Raw genomic sequence first — 7977 nt, 5'->3', positions numbered from 1 at the left:
CACGTGGTTCATTTTTGTTTTTGTCTGACCAGCCTCTAAATCACAGAAATAAGCAATTACTTCAATCTTGCGGAATCCAGGGGACCTATCTTTGGAAAGCACAGAAGGAAATCTGAATTGTATGATCTCTTGAGGCTGCTTTCAATGCTGGAATTTAAATTATGTGCTGAACAATCTTTTGTTTATTAATAACAAAAAAAATTACACACAACCATCTCAATCTTTTTTTTATATATACTTTAAGTTCTAGGGTACATATGCACCACGTGCAGGTTTGATACATAGTTATATGTGTGCCATGTTGTTTTGCTGCACCCATCAACTCATCATTTACATTAGGTATTTCTCCTAATGCTATCCCTCCCCCAGCCCCCCATCCCCGACAGACCCCGGTGTGTGATGTTCCCAGCCCTGTATCCAAGTGATCTCATTGTTCAATTCCCACCTATGACTGAGAACATTCAATGTTTGGTTTTCTATCTTTGTGATAGTTTGCTGAGAATGATGGTTTCCAGCTTCATCCATGTCCCCTAAACCACATTAATTCATCCTTTTTTATGGCTGCATGGTATTCCATTGTGTATATATGCCACATTTTCTTAATCCAGTCTATCATTGATGGACATTTGCGTTGGTTCTAAGTCTTTGCTATTATGAATAGTGCCACAGTAAGCATAAATGTGCATGTGTCTTTATAGTAGCATGATTTATAATCCTTTGGGTATATACCCAGTAATGGTATGGCTAGGTCAAATGGTATTTCTAGTTCTAGATCCTTGAGGAATTGCCACACTGTCTTCCACAATGGTTGAACTAGTTTATAGTCCCACCAACAGTGTAGAAGTGTTCCCATTTCTCCACATCCTCTCCAGCATCTATTGTTTCCTGACTTTTTAATGATCGCCATTCTAGCTGGTGTGAGATGGTATCTCATTGTGGTTTTGATTTGCATTTCTCTGATGACCAGTGATGAGCATTTTTTCATGTGTCTGTTGGCTGCATAGAAGTCTTCTTTTGAGAAGTGTCTGTTCATATCCTTTGCCCACTTTTTGATGGGGTTGTTTGTTTTTCTCTTGTAAATTTGTTTTAGTTCTTTGTAGATTCTGGATATTAGCCCTTTATCAGATGGGTAGATTGCAAAAATTTTCTCCCATTCTGTAGGTTGCCTGTTCACTCTGATAGTAGTTTCTTTTGCCATGCAGAAGCTCTTTAGTTTAATTAGATCCCATTTGTCTATTTTGGCTTTTGTTGCCATTGCTTTTGATGTTTTAGTCATGAAGTCCTTGCCCATGCCTATGTCCTGAATGGTATTGCCTAGGTTTTCTTCTAGGATTTTTATGGTTTTAGGTCTAACATTTAAGTCTTTAATCTATCTTGAATTAATTTTTGTATAAGGTATAAGGAAGAGGTCCAGTTTCAGCATTCTACACATGGCTAGCCAATTTTCCCAGCACCATTTATAAATGGGGAATCCTTTCCCCATTGCTTGTTTTTGTTAGGTTTGTCAAAAATCAGATGGTTGTAGATGTGTGGTGTTATTTCTGAGGCCTCTGTTTTGTTCCATTGGTCTATATATCTGTTTTGGTACCAGTACCATGCTGTTTTGGTTACTGTAGCTTTGTAGAATAGTTTGACGTCAGGTAGCGTGATGCCTCCAGCTTTTTTCCTTTTGCTTAGGATTGTCTTGGCAATGCAGGCTCTTTTTTGGTTTCATATGAACTTTAAAGTAGTTTTTTCCAATTCCATGAAGAAAGTCATTGATAGCTTAATGGAGATGGCATTGAATCTATAAATTATCTTGGGCAGTATGGCCATTTTCACTATATTGATTCTTCCTATCAATGAGCATGGAATGTTCTTCCATTTGTTTGTGTCCTCTTTTGTTTCATTAAGTAGTGGTTTGTAGTTCTCCTTGAAGAGGCCCTTCACATCCCTCGTAAGTTGGATTCCTAGGTATTTTATTCTCTTTGTAGCAAGTGTGAATGGGAGTTCACTCATGATTTGGCTCTCTGTCTGTTATTGGTGTATAGGAATGCTTGTGATTTTTGCACATTGATTTTGTATCCTGAGACATTGCTGAAGTTGCTTATCAGCTTAAGGAGATTTTGGGCTGAGACAATGGGGTTTTCTAAATATACAATCATGTCATCTGCAAACAGGGACAATTTGACTTCCTCATTTTCTAATTGAATATCCTTTATTTCTTTCTCTTGCCTGATTGCCCTGGCCAGAACTTTCAACACCATGTTGAATAGGAGTAGTGAGAGAGGGCATCCTTGTCTTGTGCCGGTATTCAAAGGGGATGCTTCCAGTTTTTGCCCATTCAGGATGATATTGGCTGTGAGTTTGTCATAAATAGCTCTTATTATGTTGAGATACGTTCCATCAATACCTAGTTTATTGAGAGTTTTTAGCATGGAGGTCTGTTGGATTTTGTCGAAAGCCTTTTCTGCATCTATTGAGATAATCATGTGGTTTTTGTCATTGGTTCTGTTTATGTGATGGATTACGTTCATTGATTTGCATATGTTGAACCAGCCTTGCATCCCAGGGATGAAGCCGACTTTGAGACAGTCTCACTCTGTTGCCAGGCTGGAGTGCAGTGGCGTGATCTTGGTCACTGCAATCTCCGCCTCCCGGGTTCAAGTGATTCTCCCGCCTCAGCCTCCTGAGTAGCTGGAACTACAGGCGCATGCTACCATGCCCAGTTAATCTTTGCATTTTTGGTAGAGACGGGGTTTCAGGATAGTCTCGATCTCCTGACCTAGTGATCCGCCAGCCTTGGCCTCCCAAAGTGCTGAAATTAGAGGCGTGAGCCACCACACCCAGCCAACTATCTCAATCTTTAAAATATATTGTTACATTAACCATTCTCTACAGACTCAGTCAACTCTCATTATTTCTTTATTTCTAACTAGCTTGCACTCACTTGGTGATGACTGGACAGTTCTTTGGATCCCACACACTACAAAAAATACAAACAAAAACAAAACCCAGGTTCAAATTACAGTTCATCCGCTCAGTAGCTGTGACTTCAATCAAGCTATTTAAAGTCTTGGTTTTGTCTTTTTAAGATGAGGGATATCAACAGTATTTAGAATGGGTGTAGGGTAGAATAAGGATAAAGTTCAAATATTTTAATGTGGCCTCCAAGGCTTTCTCTGATCTAGCTTCTGTGTACCTCTCTATCCTCATTTCCCATAAGAACTGGGTCATATAGTCACTTCTCCCTGCAAGGGAGGCTGGGAAGATGTCATGATAGTTTCAGATCAATTGTGACTCTGCCTTGAGATGTTGCCACTGATCAATATCAAGGATCTTTTAGTGAGGAAATAGGAAAGCCACTGAAGATGCCTACCACAGCCTTTTTCTGCATACCTTCCCTCGCCATGATTTTATCAAGTTTGGGTTGCTGTAATTTGTGTTATTAATACATTAGGAGAATTTTGTTTTATTAGGATAAAAATAGAGTATACATATGATTATTAAACTTCACTTCTAAGAATTTCTGAGATGCCCTCTTCTCCCCATCCCCGCTACAGAGGCACGGCCCTGCTAATTGAGAATCATCAGTTTTCTCCCCATTTCAGCATATGAAGATCAGAGAAAATATCTTTATCTTGCGAGAAAAAAAAAAAAGCATCAAAAAGGAAAACATTCCAGTAATTTTGGGAAGAAATAAGTATATTTTTGCTCACTAGTATCAGTGAGAAATAAATAGGAATTTGAAATAAGAATACCAGTGCTTCATTTCTGTATGCACTGATTCACATAACAGTTACTCTTCATTACAGGAGTTAATGGTGGTACTGTTATCTATTTAGAAAGATACAATACATATTTGACAAGGAGCACATCTGCTGAAGTCTTCACTTTCTGTGCATAACCCCAGTCCCTTTAAGATGAGTTTGCTGTAGGAAGGCTTCATTGTGTTTAGTATTAAATTAAACATGAGTTCGATTTCAAAGGTTTGAAAGACACACAGACCATTACACTAAAGGATGAGATTCAAGCCGAATGGTTTATCTTTTAAGTATATGCTTGTGATATATTACAGTCACAAAATGTTGAGGTATTAGTCCAACACTCTATATCTCAGTATTGAAATTGAAACTAAAGCTGTCCAACACCATGCAACTACCTGATGACAGGACAAGTCCACAATCCTGACATCATACAAGCATGCACACATACATTTTTCATTTTAGACAAAGTGCCGAGACCAGCTCAGTCGGGGATACCCTAACCCAGCGGCACTAGAGGAATTAAAGACACACACACAGAAATATAGAGGTGTGCAGTGGGAAATCAGGGGTCTCACAGCCTTCAGAGCTGAGAGCCCCGAACAGAGATTTACCCACGTATTTATTAACAGCAAGCCAGTCATTAGCATTGTTTCTATAGATATTAAATTAACTAAAAGTATCCCTTATGGGAAACGAAGGGATGGGCTGAATTAAAGGAATAGGTTGGGCTAGTTAACTGCAGCAGGAGCATGTCCTTAAGGCACAGATCGCTCATGCTATTGTTTGTGGCTTAAAAATGCCTTTAAGCGGTTTTCTGCCCTGGGCGGGCCAGGTGTTCCTTGCCCTCGTTCCAGTAAACCCACAACCTTCCAGCATGTGCTTTATGGCCATCATGAACATGTCACAGTGCTGCAGAGATCTTGTTTTTGGCCAGTTTATGGCCAGATTTCGGGGAACTTGTTCCCAACACAAAGAATGGCAGAAAAGTAGCCTGCTAGAATACATCATCTCTCTTTCCCCATTTTAAGAGAGCAAATCAAGGAGCCTGGAAAGGCAAGAGCTCTGTCAGGGCAAAATGAAGCTTTCTGTTCTGCACTTTTGGAGCCTAGTCAAGGATGCAAGCCATCTCTTGAGGTTATCCATGGGGTAAGGAACAGTGGTGAGGTCCTGGAGCTCCATGCCACCATCTGGCTGTGTTGACCTGTGGTTTGTGGCTCTAGCTGTTCTTTCAATATGCCGTCAATGGTGGGGAGTTCAGAAAAAGCAGGCTGGGTGCAGTGGCTCTTCCCTGTAATCCCAGCACTTTGGGAGGCCGAGGCAGGTGGATCACCTGAGGTCAGGAGTTCGAGACCAGCCTGTCCAATATGGTGAAACTCCATCTCTACTAAATATACAAAAATTAGCCAGGCCTGATGGCATGTACCTGTAGTCCCAGCTACTCAGGAGGCTGAGACAGGAGAATCTGAGAACCTGGGAGGCAGAGGTTGCAGTGAGCAGAGATTGTGCCACTGCACTCCAGCCTGAGCAACAGAGTGAGACACCATCTCAAAAAAAAAAACAAAAAACAAAAACAGCTATGGTAGAAGTGAGCTATGCTATGTGACTTCTTAGGCCAGATCATAAAAGGTGATATAGCTGAAAACATATGGACAAGGCAGAAAAGGCATTACTCTCCTTTACTCTCCTGTGCCCACACAGAAATAGATGAATATTGCAACAGCAGCTTTTGGGTCCTAATCAGGGTAGCATGACATGCAGATAAGAGAACATCAAAAGCAAAACTTCTTACCACAGTGAGCATATCTGATGCATTCATGCTCCTGAGTCCAGAAATGCAAAAGTAGAGACATAGGAATACGTTCCACTTCCAGATCCTAGAAAAGTTAGGTTGTCTTCTTCAAGATTAGAAATAAAGACTAGGCTGGGTGTTCAGGAAGCTGAGATGAGAGAATTGCTTGAACCCAGGAGGTCAAGGCTACAGTGAGCTGTGCTTGTGCCACTGCACTCCAGCCTGGGTGACAGAGCAAGACCTTGTCTCAAAAATGAAAAAAAAAAAAAGAAAAAGAAATAGAGACTAGGCTGGTTGTGGTGGCTCATGCCTGTAATTCCAGGGTTTGGGAGGTGGTGGTGGGAGGATCACTTGAGGCTAGGAGTTTGAGACTAGCCTGGCAATATAGTGAGACCCTGTCTCTACAAAAAAAATAAAAATTAGCCACATATGGTGCCTTGTGTCTGTAGTCCTAGCTACATAGGAGGCTGAGGCAGGAGGATCACTGGAGCCCAGGAATTTGAGGCTGCAGTGAGCTACGATTGTGCCATTGCACTCCAGCCTGGGTGACAGTGACCTTGTCTCTGGAAAAAAAAAAAAAAAAGAGAGAAACTAAAACTCATACAAAGAAGTCCTATTGACTCTTCCTGTCAAGCTTGCACAAGCAGATTCCTGGAACTTCCTGCATATGGCAGTGGTTTCCAAACCTTAGCATGTGTCAGAATAACTTGGAGAGCTTGTTAAAACGTAGATTGCTAGTCCCCAACGCCAGAGTTTCTGATTCAGTAGGTTTGGGATAGGGCCCTAAAATTTGCATTTCTAGCATGTTTCTAGCTAGATGTTGATATTCATTACCCAGGGACCACACTTTCAGAATTCCGGCTGTCTAGTGGACAAATAGCAGTTTCGAGGCTCTGAAGGGGCCACACTGAATTGTTATTTGGATACTAAAAGCCTGAAATTATCGGTATCATCAGCCCCTAAAATATTGCAGAATTGCTCTTATACCAGTTATTGATTTTACTGACATTTAGTTTCAAATTCTCCCTTTTTGCCTCATCTGTGAAAATGAATCTGGGCCTTTTAAATATTTTTTCTTTTGCCAAGTGGCATAGTGTTGAGCATTGTCAGTAGAAGGCGCTGGAGAGACACTGCAGGAGGAGGTTTTGCCTTTTGGTTCCTATGTGCTTGCTTGCCAGGTGACTGCAGCAAGCATGACTTGCCCAGCTTTCAGTTCCTGCAGTGCAGGGCAGAGAGCAGCACCCCAGGGCCAGCCGCTGCAGTGGAGCCCCTATAGAGAAACACCTCCCCATGAGCCGCTTTTCCATGGCGCCCAGAGGGCAGATTTCCCCAAAATTCCAGAGAATAGATTTCCAGCAAATTATGCCAACATGGCACCAGAGCTACTTTCTTTAGTGCCCTCTCCAACAAGGTCTGGCTCTCCTTCCTACCAAGGTTCTTCCTTCAGTGGCTGTTAAGTTTTTTTTTGGAGACAGAGTCTTCACTCTGTCACCCCAGCTGGAGTGCAATAGCGCAATCTTGGCTCACTGCAATCTCCGCCACCCAGGTTCAAGCGATTCTCCTGCCTCAGCCTCCCAAGTAGCTGGGATTACAGGCATGCGCCACCACACCCGGCTAATTTTTTTATTTTTAGTAGAGATGAGGTTTCACCATGTTGGCCGGGCTGGTTTTGAACTCCTGACCTCAGATAATCCACCTGCCTCAACCTCCCAAAGTGCTAAGATTACAGGTGTGAGCCACTGCACCCAGACAGCTGTTCTTTTATCTCTTCTTAGAGTCCCCTGTTTACTTCTTACTAGCCAATCCTTTGTATATATTTTATATAATATCTAATTATATTTATTAAATTGTTTATGTATATCTATATATTGTATTTTTATGTTTTATATTTTTCTACAGCTCTTTTTTTTTTTTTTTTTTTTGAGACGGAGTCTCGCTCTGTCGCGCAGGCTGGAGTGCAGTGGCGCACTCTCGGCTCACTGCAAGCTCCGCCTCCCAGGTTCACGCCATTCTCCTGCCTCAGCCTCTCCGAGTAGCTGGGACTACAGGCGCCCGCCACTACGCCCGGCTAATTTTTTTTTTGTATTTTTTAGTAGAGACGGGGTTTCACCGTGGTCTCGATCTCCTGACCTCGTGATCCGCCCGCCTTGGCCTCCCAAAGTGCTGGGATTACAAGCGTGAGCCACCGCGCCCGGCCTTCTACAGCTCTTTTTAAAGCATGAATGCTTTGTATTTTACCTATTTAAGAAGATTTAAATAAATCTATTTAAAATATATTTTACACATTTACATAAAATTTATTATCTATTTATTATTAAATTTATATAAACAATTATCTATTAGATTTTAAAAAATAATTATATTTATTTTATAGAAAGAATTTATATCATTATTTTCATTGTTGTTTGGTTTTTTGATGCAGAGTCTCCCTCTTGTCACTCA

This window comes from Hylobates moloch, unplaced genomic scaffold, assembly GCF_009828535.3.
Source record: "Hylobates moloch isolate HMO894 unplaced genomic scaffold, HMol_V3 SCAFFOLD_10, whole genome shotgun sequence".
Lineage (NCBI taxonomy): Eukaryota > Metazoa > Chordata > Mammalia > Primates > Hylobatidae > Hylobates > Hylobates moloch.
The sequence above is the reverse complement of the archived record's forward strand: the minus strand, read 5'-3'. Positions refer to the sequence as shown.